The sequence below is a fragment of the Varanus komodoensis genome, unplaced genomic scaffold (genome assembly GCF_004798865.1).
Source record: "Varanus komodoensis strain SLA01 unplaced genomic scaffold, ASM479886v1 scaffold24, whole genome shotgun sequence".
Lineage (NCBI taxonomy): Eukaryota > Metazoa > Chordata > Lepidosauria > Squamata > Varanidae > Varanus > Varanus komodoensis.
In genome coordinates, this window is record NW_025335641.1 from 11,081,086 (window position 1) to 11,094,636 (window position 13,551).

Here is a 13,551-nt window from a genome sequence, read left to right on the forward strand (position 1 = left end):
CTAAAGCTGCGTTCTTCGTCGTGGCCTCTGTGCATCACACATATGGGTGCTGCGCCTGCGCAGTGCCTAGGCCAGAAGATTAGAAAGCTAATGGTTTTTTGGCAGGAAAAGCTCCGCTCCCTCCCCCCACAGTATAAATAGAGTGGAGCGTCCGCCATTTTACTCAGTCTCTGCGACCACCATTCACTGTGCCTCGTGCCTGTTAACGTCTCTCGCTAGATTTTAACGTCTTCTCCACCAACTAAGCAAAAGGAGAAGCGTAAGCACTCGGAACCGGACAAATCCTCCGTTCGGTCTAGCCACAGCACCGAGAGTCTTTACAAAATGCATGGCTCCAGTATGCACCCACCTACAGCTTCAGGGTATACAAGTCTACCCCTACCTAGATGACTGGCTCATTGTGTCTCAGACTAAGGCCAACCTCCTTGCAGCTGTCCATGCGACTTGTACTTTGCTTGATAACCTTGGACTATGCATTAATCTCAAGAAATCGTCACTTATCCCGACACAGGTCATCGATTTCATCGGGGCATGTATCGACTCCATTCTACAAAGAGCGTTTCTTCCTCCATCCCGCGGAGCCACGCTGTGTGCCCACATCCATCGGATCCAGCGACTTAGGACAGTGCAGGCCATCACCATACAAAGACTACTGGGGCACATGGCGGCCTCAGTGGCCATTGTGCCTTACGCAGGACTCAGACTTCGGCCGCTTCAATTGTTCTTCAACAGATCGTTTCACCCACAACGGGATCTCCAAACCAGGCTTCTTCGGATCCCATCCTCAGTCCTTCATTCCCTGATATGGTGGACTTTTGCACGCAACCTGTCTACAGGCATTCTGTTCCGTCAGCCTCATCCAACTGTGGCATTGTACACCGACGCGTCCCTCATCGGATGGGGTGTGGCATGTGCAGGACTTCGGGTCCAAGGAGCTTGGAACCGACAGAAAGCGGGGAGACACATCAATTTCCTCGAACTTCTGGTGATTTTCAACGCTCTCAAATCCTTCGAAACTGTTATACACAGCCAAGTTGTGCAGATTGCGTCCGCAACATGGCTGCTGTCTTCTACGTCAATAAGCAAGGCGGAACGAGGTCTCCGCTCTTGGCCCGATTGTCAATGCAGATCTGGGACTGGTGCATCCCATGGGACATAATGCTACTGGCGGTGCACCTTGCAGGGACCGACAACGTAGAAGCGGATACACTGAGCAGGCAGATGTCAACAACCCACGAGTGGGAGTTGGACCGGACGATTTGCACCGAACTATTCCAGTTGTGGGGATACCTGGACGTAGACTTGTTCGCTACCCGAACAAACAGGGTATGCAAACTGCTTTGCTCCAGAGCGGGTATCAGACAGAACTCGAGGGGAGATGCCCTCATGATCGATTGGAGCGACCTGTTTTTCTACACGTTTCCTCTGATTCCCCTTCTGATGAAGGTGGTATCGAAGATTGTCCAGGACAATGCTACAGGGATTTTGATAGCCCCATGGTGGCCGAGGCAACCCTGGTTCACTGCTCTCCTCCTTCAGTCGAAAGGTGTTTTCCGTCGACTTCCACTGGTCCCTCACCTATTGACGCAGTGCAACGGAGCAATCTGACACCCAGACCTAGCCTCGCTCAAACTGACAGCATGGAGCATTCGCTAGATTCGATCTCTCTATCGGTTCCATTACCGTCTCGATTCACTGAATCCTCTCCTCAACTGCATATGCAACCGACTCCTCCTTCGGGATCGACAGTACCCATCTCGGATTTGACATTTTTACATCCTGATATCAGAGCGATTCTCGAATCTGCACTAAGACCTTCTACATGCCGGTCTTACTCAGCAAAATGGAAAAGATTTTCCTCCTTTGCCGACCGTCATTCCTTTTCTCAGGAATTGGCATCCATTGAGAACATTTTACAATTACTGTTCGAACTTCACCGTTTGGGACTTAAGCCTTCATCTATAAAGGTTTACACGGCTGCTATCTCACATTTCCGTGGTACCATACAAGGCTCATTGGTTTTTTCTCAACCTCTGATTCGTCGTTTTCTTAAAGGACTACAGAATCTATTCCCGTCAATTCGCCCGGTCATGCTGACTTGGAGTCTTTCTGTTGTACTCCAACCGCTAACAAAGCCACCCTTTGAACCTCTGGTGATGCTGGATCTAAGTCTTGTATCATGGAAAACTGCCTTCCTTGTTGCGGTTACTTCAGCCAGAAGGGCCAGTGAGCTTTGCGCTCTACGCATAGACCCACCATTTTTGAACTTCCACAAAGAAAAAGTGGTTCTTCGAATGGACTCAACATTTCTTCCTAAGGTGGCTATATCTTTTCATTTGAATCAGGATATCACATGGCCTGCATTCTTTCCATCTCCATCAACTCCGATTGAGTGCTCTCTCCATACACTTGATGCTGCCTTGCTTTTTACAGATCTCGTACAGAATCCTTTCGGTATTCTAACAGACTTTTCGTGAAATATGCTGATAATGACAGAGGTTCTCCAGTCTCATCTCAGGGATTAACTAAATGGATTGTGCAGACCATTGTGTTGGCCTACCAGTTGGCTCGGATGGACTTACCTACACTTCCGAGGGGCCATTTTACGTGAGCAGCAGCGACTTTGTCGGCTTTTGTGGCAGGTGTTCCACTTCAAGATATTTGCAGAGCCGCAACCTGGGCTGCTCCATGTACTTTCGCCAAGCATTATCGCCTTGATGTGCGTGCCAGACAGGACTGTTCCTTTGGCAGAGCGGTGCTCTCTACCATTCTTCAGTGACGACACCTCCCTCCTCCGAGTCTGGTAAGCTTGCTAACCACCCATATGTGTGATGCACAGAGGCCACGACGAAGAAAAGCAGGTTGCTTACCTGTAACTGATGTTCTTCGAGAGGCCATCTGTGCATTCACACAACCCACCCGCCGGCCCCGCATGGTGTCGGTGAGTGGACTTCTTCTTTTATATCAGTTCCATACTTATCTTACGGTACTGATGTGGCTTGCTGTGGTACTGTCATTCTCTACTAGGGGGCGAACGTTGGTCTTCAAGACTGAGTAAAATGGCAGATGCTCCGCTCTATTTATACTGTGCGGGGAGGGAGCGGAGCTTTTCCCGCCAAAAAACCGCTAGCTTTCTAATCTTCCGGCCTTAGGCACTGCGCAGGCGCAGCACCCATATGTGTGAATGCACAGATGGCCACTCGAAAAACATCAGTTACAGGTAAGCAACCTGCTTTTCCTGTGCATGGCTGCCTTAGAGTAAGCCCCATAAGAACACAGTGAGGATTGTTTCTCAGAAAACATACTGGATATATCAGCATGTAAAATGACCCTTGAAACCAAAAATAGCAAAGCAAACATGGCAAAGAGCAATCTTATACACCAGCTGAAATTTTGTCATCATATTATATTCATCATTTAAAAGACTGGGATAGAAAATAAATATAATTGCATTCACAAGCTCTTTTTATTACTATTAATAAAAAAACTTACTAGTAAATACCAGTACCAAAGTGATAAACAGTACTGGATAATTTGCTTATTTTTCCAAACTGATAAAGTCTTCAATTACATTTTTAGCTTCATTTTGTAGGCTATCTTTATAGGGATCTCAGTCCAACTCCAGGAAGCCAAGTTCTTCATTTTTGTTGTCATCATCACTGTTCCAAGGAATTCATCTTCACTTCCGCCTGCATTAGATATACCACACTTTTACAATGACTATTAGCTAGAATACCGTAACACCATGATAGTCTAGAAGCTTCTGGCTGACAAATATTTGCTGAAGCCAATTAGATTACTCAGGGATGTGAAGTTATTACTCAAGAATTGGCAGCTGTCTTATATGCCCGACATATGACAAACTCTAGAAAAACAGCCCAAAATATTATTGCATAAGTCACCTTCTGTGCTGATATATATGCAGTACATAGAATTGCAAGATTATTAGAACTGATGACAGAAAGTATGCCACCTATGACAGAGAAAAGTATGGAGTTTGAGCAGGGGAGTGGTTGTTACATCAGGAAACAGTTATTTGTCTTTTTTCCTCAGATGGAGCAAAGGTGATGGACAATTCAGCAGCCTCTCATATCTATCTCATTCCTCAACTCAGTAGCTGCATTTTGTGAACTTGTACATGTCTTGGTGCAAAACACGTGGTGTTCCAAGAACAGATATATAAACCAACAAAATAGGAAAAATGATTTCATTATTATTATTAATAATAATTTAGTAAATAATTATCTAATTGATTACATACAAAATTATTCAATAATTTAGTATTTAGTGCTAAAATTTCCACATTGTGATGCAGAACTCAGCAGTGAATAATAGGGCCCAATTTAAGGTGCTGGTGTTGACCTATAAAGTCCTAAACAGCTTGGGACCAGGATACCTGAACGAACATCTTCTCCCCTATATGCCCTCTCACCCCTTAAGATCTGAGGCAGAGGCCCTGCTCCGGGAACCCTCTTTGAAGGAGGTTAGGAGAGTGAATACCCAGAGGAGGGCCTTCTCTGTGATGGCGCCCGAACTGTGGAATTCGATCCCCAGAGAGGTTCGCCTGGCGCCGATGTTATATGCTTCTTGGCACGAGGCAAAAACCTTTTTATTTGCCCAATATTTTAGTATTTCATTATTTTAATGAGGTTTTAACACTGTTATGCTCAGCTATGCTCTGTTATGTTTGTATATTATGTTGTTTTTGTTGTATTTATTTATCGTTTGATGTATTTATGGTTGTAAGCCGTCCTGGGACATTTTGTAAAGGTCAGGGGATAAATATTGTTAATAAATAAATAAATAAATAAATAATAGAAGCCATGCAAGGGAGCGACCAGGAATACTGGGGCTAAACATTAGCTGGGATTATCCAAGAGAGCTGATTTTTTTAATCACCTTAGTAAAAACAAAACAAAACAAAACCTTGGAGCTGCTGGCTTTGCATTGTATGCAAGAAAGGCTCTAAGTCAGTTTACACCTAGCACTATAGCTTGATGCTATAGAAATCAGCAAGGTGCTACTCTTTCCTTCTTTTTTCTCCCCTTGAAATAAAATATGCAGAGTTTTTTCCCCTAAGGCTGTTGAACAATGCACTGAAAATGAAGATGAGTGGACAAGAGATGCTTAGTTATGCTGTCTCTTCTGTGGGAGCACATATTACTAAAAAGAAGCACTGTAACAAGAAGAAAACACACCAAGCTTTTTTTTAATTCTTGGCAACCTGCCTGGCTAGACAGAATTTCACAATACGTGATCTTTTTACCCTTGTCAGTCACAGGTTCTGTATCCGCACGACCACAGAAGGATATGTCAACTTAAAATTCAATCTCAGAAGCATTAACTAGGAAGCCACAGACAAGCAGTCCAGTTAAAATGTATGTCTAGTTAAAGCAGAACAATGGCAAGATTCATGTGGCTCCCACAACGTGACAACCTATCATTGGTAAATAGTTATGGATAACCCAGCTGCACCAGGACCAATTCCCATAGGGTGGCTTCTTGCTTTGCAACAAGACACCCTGTCAACCCATAGCTTGTTCCTGGGGTTGTTTGATCCTTAGTAGGCTATCATACTGTTCAATTTGGAAAGCAATTCTATCATGGGTTGAAATCGGCCACTGATTTACTGGAAAAGAGTGGCAAAACAACCCCTCTGCCTTTCTTAGTGGTTTCACTCCCACTGTTACCAGTGACATATCCTCCATGAGTGTCCAAACGGCACAATGGATCCACTATCACCGGTTTGCCATTTCTTTTCAATTTCTTTGACACCAGACAATTGTGCAAATGTATTTGCAAATCAATATTACTATTCTTATTCTTATTATTTCCTGGTCTTTTGCAAATGCACACTTAAGTTTTTCAATATGCTTAACCAGTGCTTCTCAGTTGGAAACTGGATCCAGGCAACTGTACACCAGGTAACCCACATGCAGCCTGATCTAGTCAGGCACTTGCCTACTCAGCTTGGCCCTATCATAGGCAGCTGAAACATACGAGGAAATTGACCAGCCAAATCTACAGATATTAGACAGCCCTAACAATACACAGACTGCAACACCCAACAGCAACAGCAATACTCGCACTTGCACAATTTTCTGCCCATCCCACAACTTCAACTGCGCGTTTTGGAGGCAATGAAAAAAATAACAGCAATGAAGGACAAGAGAGAGCAATCAAAATGGGAAGTGGGACACAGGGCAGGCCCGACCACAAAGAACACTGGGAAGCTGTTGATCAGTCAAGAAGAGGTCAACGAATCCCAGCGAGCAACTGTCTGTCAAGCACATAGTGCCTTGTTTCACAAACAACCTATACTGCATAGTTTATTCTCAGAATGGCTTAGCAACTTGTATGAACCTGCTCAGTGTTTGGAAGGTACTTCTGTGCATCACCTGTCCACAGGACTGCATTGGGCACTATGGTGGAGACAAGCATCAACCTGTATAAAAAGATGCTGACTATAAAAGACTTTGCATCTATAGTGAGTAAAGTTAGTATTCTAGAAGTAAAAAAAAATCCAATCCCAAATTAATCAAGGCAAAGGGTTTCTTACATAAATATCTCTTACATAAATTCACAAGAAGTTTCTTCAGAAGAGTTAACTAAGCAAAGGAGAAATACTCCTTTGACTTTTAAACTGAAGGGAGTCTGCAAAAATAAACACAGGAAAACACCCAACCAGAATGTATTAAATTGCATGAAAAATGCTGGAGGAGGGAAGGAACCAGAGTGATTAAAATCAAAACTAGTGGTTTTCATATACTGCAACATAGTTCTGCACAAAGGTTTGAGACAGTTTGCCTGATCATGAGAAAGGCTGGTAGATCCTAAATTATCCTTCAAAACCACACTCGGACTTAGTTCAGCTTAATATTAAAAGGAAAATGAACTATTTTGGTAGATTTTGTGTTAATTTAAATGAAATATCTTATTTTTAGAACTTTAGACTGCAAGCCTATATTCACTTACATAAGAGTAAGCCCCAATGGGACTAAATGGGACTTACTTTGGAGCAGACATACACACATTTACATTAGCGAAGTTGCAAATGAATAGCCTTTTGGACTCAAACATATATTCATGTATGCATTCACTAATACTGAACTTCCTTCCTTTAGATAACGGCTGGCCAAAATCTTTACATGAAGAAACTGTATTTTTGTTTAAGCATGCAACTGTTTAAATGCTAGCCTCTAAAATGGCAAAGGATATCTGAACCACAGAATTTAACTAGTTTAGCAGTGATTCCTTTTATTCAAGGAAAACTTGGAGTAGTTCCCTGAGAGGTGCTGGAGTTTAATTTGGAGAGTGCAATCCTATACATGTTCAGACAGAAAACAGCCCTAGAACTCCCAGCCTTCTCCAGCCATTCTGGGAGTTGTAGGATTTTTCTCCCTGAAGATGCATAGGATTGCACCTTTATTATCCTTGCTATAGACCTTGAATTACATCACTGTAAATGCATCTTAACCAGATATAAAATACTTGGCTCAACAATAATGCCAATGAGAAGGATCTAGGATTTGTTGTAGATCACAAGCTGAACATGAGTCAACAATGTGATGCAGACAAGCTGGAAAAGGTTTAGAGGAGGACAGCAAGGATGATCCAGGGACTGGAAACAGAGCCCTATGAAAAGAGATTGAAAGAACTGCTTGGCCTTGAGAAGACTGAGGAAAAATATAACTCTACAAGTATTGAACGAGTGTTACAAAGAAGAAGAACAGGATCTCTTCTCAATCAGCCTCAGGTTGCAAGAAACCAGACAATGTAACCAATTGCCTAGGGAGGTTGTGGGCTGTCCCACACTAGAGGCTTTCAGGATGCAGCAGGACAGCCATCTTAGAGCAATGGTTTAACTTGGAATCCTGCACTGAGCAGGAGGTTGGACCCAATGGCCCTTTGGCCCTTTCCGGCTCTACTATTCTATGATAAATATTCTGCTTCTGTTATTCAAATAGGACGTTGCCATCAGAAACTGAATGAAATATTGTTTACGATCTCTATTTGCCTTTGTCTTTAAACCGAGATAGAATCATGCAACATTGTGGGAGGAGTTGCTTAATCAGACAGCAGATTCTTTTTCATTAGGGAACCTAATCATCCTGGACTTATCTGGTCAATACTTGCTGCTTTTCTCTTAACCTTTTGCAGTTTACCTGTACCTTTCTTAAACTGTGGTAGTCAGTGCTGGACACAGTACTCCAGATGAGGCCTAACCAGTGCTGAGTAAAGGGGAATTTGTACTTCACAAAATTTAGAAGTGATGTTCCCATTAACGTCGTCCAAAATAGCATTTGCTTTTCGTTTTGCAGCCACAGCAAATTGCTCACTCATACTCAGCTAATGATCTGCAGAAGTCATTGGCTCTATGACACCACAATACCTTCCTACCATCTTAGCACTATCCAGCTGGTTGCTTTTTCCTAGGTTCAGATCACTTTGAATTTTATTTCTGTCTTCCAGGGTATCAGCTATCCCATGCAATTCCATGTTGTCTGCAAATCGGAGAAGTTTTTCCTGCATCTCCTTGCCAAAATCATTAATGAAAATGTCAAAAAGCAGAAGGGGCCATGGATAAGCACTGATTAAATCCAGTTCCATGGCAAATTCTGTGGCACTTGATAAGCAGGTTGCTACACCATACTGAAAAGTTTTCTGGAGAACTTTGTTACAAAACAAGCTTGCCTAACAATTATACAAGCATCGGGAAGTGGACATATTATGATTACAAAAAGAACAAACAAGTCAGGCTGTGTTTAGAATATCTCCCTCTATAATTCCCTAACCTGAGTTTAATGAGTGTCAAGATTATACTCTGGTAAACTGAAATTTTGTCTGTTCATTTAATTCATCACCAAGACATTTTTCCCTATAAATTTTTATTGTGTATTTCAAAAAATATAACAAAGCAAAAACCTAAAACCAATAAAACACAGTTTACATTGTGTAAACAGTTGCTAATACATCATTCTTTTGGTTAGCTGGTATAAGGCAATAGTAATTCAGTGTGGGAAACTCCCACTTTGCCAATACAGTGTGGGGGATTGTTCTCCAATAGACAACAGCTCAGACTTCAACCAGTTAATTGAATAGCCTGACAAAAGGCAAAAGCTGCATCAACACAGCAATTGAGAATTGAAGTTTATTTTAAACATTTATATGTCATTCTTTATGACAATCATCTCAGGACTGCTTACAGTGAATAAAAACAATAAAACAATACAATAAAATAATACATAACCAATAACATAAATCAAATCAACTGTTATTAAAATTACTAAATTTTAAAATAACGTTTAAATAAAAAGGTTTTAACCTGGCTCTGAAAAGAATGTAGGCTCAGCACCAGGCAAACCTCTCTGGGGAGCGTATTCCACAATCTGGGTGCCACCACAGAGAAGGCCCTACTCTGAGTAGATGTCTTTTTTACCTCCTTCAGGGAGGGTTCCCAGAGCAGGGCCTCTCTCACAGATCTTAAGGGGCGTGAGGGCATATAAGGAAGGGAAAATAGGCAGTAAAAAGTTCTTAACCCTAAAGAATAATTTTAAATTCCAGATAATTCAATGAGGGGAATTCCATATTTTGAGTTATGGTACACACCAGGGGTTCCAAACTTGAGTCAAGCATCAAAAGAAAATGAGGATATTCCTGTCTACTACCTCACTCTAATAAGAAAAAAGAAAAAAAGAAAACCATTCATCACGATTCTAGCTGTTCCTGTTGAATACAGAGTTTGAACCCAGTTCAAGAATATCACTAGAAAAGTTCTTCAACATTGCAAAACTAATTTTCTAGTAGATTTTGTCAAAGGCCTTTTCACCATCCAGAGAAGCAATGGCAGTGGCATCTGTGCTATCCATATCTAAAAATTTTCCCTCCAAATGAACTGGGAAATGATCTGAAATTACCAACATTTCAATTTTATAGGCTTTAATTAGGTGTATCAAGGATGCAGAAACCAGACAGAAGCCTTAAGTGAAAATAATTAAGAAGAAAGGGTGAAATAAATATAATACTCCCATTCTTCCAAGTGCAGAATTCCCCTAGTTTGGGCCTGAATTGTCAACCTCTCCACTTGCCTTTTGAGGACCAGAATATTCCTAGCTGACAAAGGATATAGGATGACATTAAAATCCACATCCACAATCCAATAATCATAAGTAATATCAATTTGGGGCGTGTGAGGAATCTATTTTGTGTGGCAAATCTGTCAGATTCCTTGGTGTCGATTTTCCAGACTCCGGTCTGCTTTGAAGCAGCTCAGAGCCCAACTTTCTGACCAGCACATGCTGCATTGGCGGGGCGCCTGCCAGGAATTGAGCCCCATGTTTTGTGCGAGCAGAGACATCTGTCCTCACCCACGGCTACCACTGGCAGCAGCAACTGGGGAAAAAGATTGGCTGCCCCCGTTTCTGTTCACTCGCCCCCTTTTCCATGGGTGCTGCTGCTGGCAAAGGCAAGAAAGTTGGTTGCTGGGAACAGTGGCTTGTTGCCCGCTCTCAAATCTCCTCATTCGTATCCTGCAGTCACTCCTGACAGGGATAGCTGCCAGTGCATAACCGGCAGTCTGCAAGCGTTTGTGGACTTCCTCTGGCTCAGCAAACTTTGCAAGGCCAGGCCAAGGGATGAGAGGGTTGCAAATTCTGCAGGGATGAATTCCAAAAGGGCTCATCCCAACCCTGATATCAAACAACTCAACGGAACATCCCCAGTGAATCATTGTTTGGCCCGCACAACTTTAATCATTCCTATTATTTTATCGCTGAATTTCCCAGCCAAAATCGTTAAGTGATCGCCGTGACTTGTAATGATTTGCAGGACTGAAAGCTGGAGTCTATAATGAATCACTATGGTTACCCCTTTCAAATGAACTGTCTTACATAAGCCCCTCCCACATAGTCTCTCTTCAGCAAAGAAATTTCTGTGTGCGTCAGACGTATTTCTTGTAAGAAGGTCACATCAGTTTTAGGATCCTTTAATTTTGTAGCACTTTCTTCTGAATTTGAATTGCTATCTGATCTACCTCAAAGAAGGCTCAGGTTTGCAGTACAGCTGTTTTAAACAAATCAATGATCTAGCAGTATTGACTTACACTCTTCTAAAAGGAATTGATTCTGAATTTGATCTCATGCTGCTGGAAATCAGAAGCACAGATTACTAATGTTTCGAGGGTAGCACAAATAGCCCTAGGCTGTAATAAAGCCCCATGAATACATGTAACCCATCCAGATTAATGTAGCTCATAGTGAGAAAACTCTATTCATGTGTGTAAGGAAACAGAACTTTTGATCCAACTTGTACTTGGGACCTACAGCGGATGAGGCCATATCACAATTCAGGAGACTTTTTTTTTCCCAAATGTTTCCAATGTTTAAGAAGAGCTTCTATTAAAGAAGAAAATGCATAAAATGGAGAAACATTAAAGATTCAAGACAAGGGACATAGTCTTGCCTTTCTTGTATTTCCCCCACATCAGTTGACTGTAACACTTGAAACTGCGGTTGGAATTTGCTACTTGTTTATGCAGAGTCAGCTATTCAATTTACCTTGTTTACAAACGAAGTCAGGCCCCATTATAACCCCTTATTTAATTAAGTGCATTTTCTGAGGGTGGGGGTGGGACATAAACATTAGGCAGCTGGAAATAACTGCTATAGTAGAGCAAAGACAGAAAGACAGAAAAGAGGAAGCTCTTGACTGTTTATGGCCTGCAGTTTTTCTGAAGCAAAAGAAGTAAGGAATAAGAGGAAAAGCAGAGAAATCACTTAAAACTCTCCATTCACAACCTAAAACAGTCACAAAACAATCTGATTTCCAGCTATTATTTATTTATTTAAAACTTGTATATGCCGTCCCTTATGCATGGCATCTCAGGACAATCATAAAAATAAAATAACTAAAACAATCTCTAACTAGAATATATAACAAATAACTATTTGCTATTATGACATATTTGTAGCAATTATTTAAATAAAGGAAACATATTTATTTAAATATTTATTTAAACATCTGCTCATTCGGAAAAGACATGCCTAACCTTCCTAAAGACTAAACATGGTATGTATTTACTCTGACATGCATATGAATCTTTCTGGAGAAAAAGTTCTTCAGGAGTGTGTGTGCGGGTGCCTGTGGGTGTGGGTGTGTGTGCACACATGGATGCATACGCTTTGCTCAGCTTATAAGAAACAGTGTCATGGCCACAAGGCCTGTATCAGTCACACATCACGTTTTTTAAAAATAGCTATTTCCTGGTGCATCCCTAGTTTATGAAATTTGCATCAGCAATTTCCAAGTAAGCACCAATGTTTTCAAAAATGGTCAAACCTGGGTTATTTGAAGATTAATGTTCTCATGCCACAAAACCGCAATGGTGATTACTGTAGCTCTGGCAAACAAGGGCAAGTCAGGAATTACCAATTTTGCATAGCTGATTGACTATATGTCATATCCTATTTACCACCTGATCCTAACTCAAACATAAAACATCAGACTATACTTTCTAGGAAAGGCCAGAGGAGACAGAGTATTCAAACACTCTTGGGTATGTTTTAGGGATTAGGAGCAGGCTGTGGAACTAGTACTCCCTAGTACTCCATTGTTCTGGCCATTCGCCTATAAAACTGCTTTACTTTCAGTGGTACTCATGGTTTCACAATGACTTGTTTGCATTCTATGACATGACAATCCATGGGTTAAACAACCCACAAGGTGTTCTGCAGGAGTGGGAAAGACTGGATGGGATACCTGTGATTAATCGTGAATCCCACCTTGATTACCATTAACTGTGCGGAGACACAGCTTGTTTTGGGGTTATTCACAGAGTTTTTCTAGGCCCTAGACAAAACTGTTCACAGCCACCCACTGGCTCGTTTCAAGAATCCTTTAAGCAAGAACCAGGCAGGAAGGATGCAACTTTGCAAGACCTACGCCAGTTCTTCTGTTAGGTATATGTAGCATTGCTTGCACTAACATCGTGGGGTCCTGTCCATTAACCTGAACGGAAGGAAAAGTGTTACTGCCATAAACAAAATGAGCTTGACCCTTTTCTCCTCGCACCTCACCTGGGAAGGCAAATGGATCACATGACCTGCTTTGATCCCTCCTCTCTCTCCTACCCCCCTAAAAAAAAAAGCCTGAGGAGAGGAAGCACAGTCCTTCTGTCCTCTTCTAAGCTAAGCAACTGGCAAAGGGACTTTCCTTTTCAAACAAGAACATGCCAGCCTCTCTCCTTCATGCAAGTCACATATGGATGTTTGTGAGTAAATAAACCCTTTTTACTTTATGGTGTGGATCCAAGTGCAAGCAAGAGCTCTTAACTAAACTCACCATTTAATGCTTATCTCTGCTGAACCTTTATGTAACCAAGTATGGAACAGGATCCAAACAGTTTCTTCCAGCCACAGAGCTGATATGGCAGAAGTGCTAAAAGTTAGAGGAAGCAGTCAGTACAATAAAATAATGGGAATGATTTGCATGCAAGGGAAGGGATTGGATGGAGCAGGGGGAGGGAGACCGTGCAAAGGAGTGTGGGAGCCATGA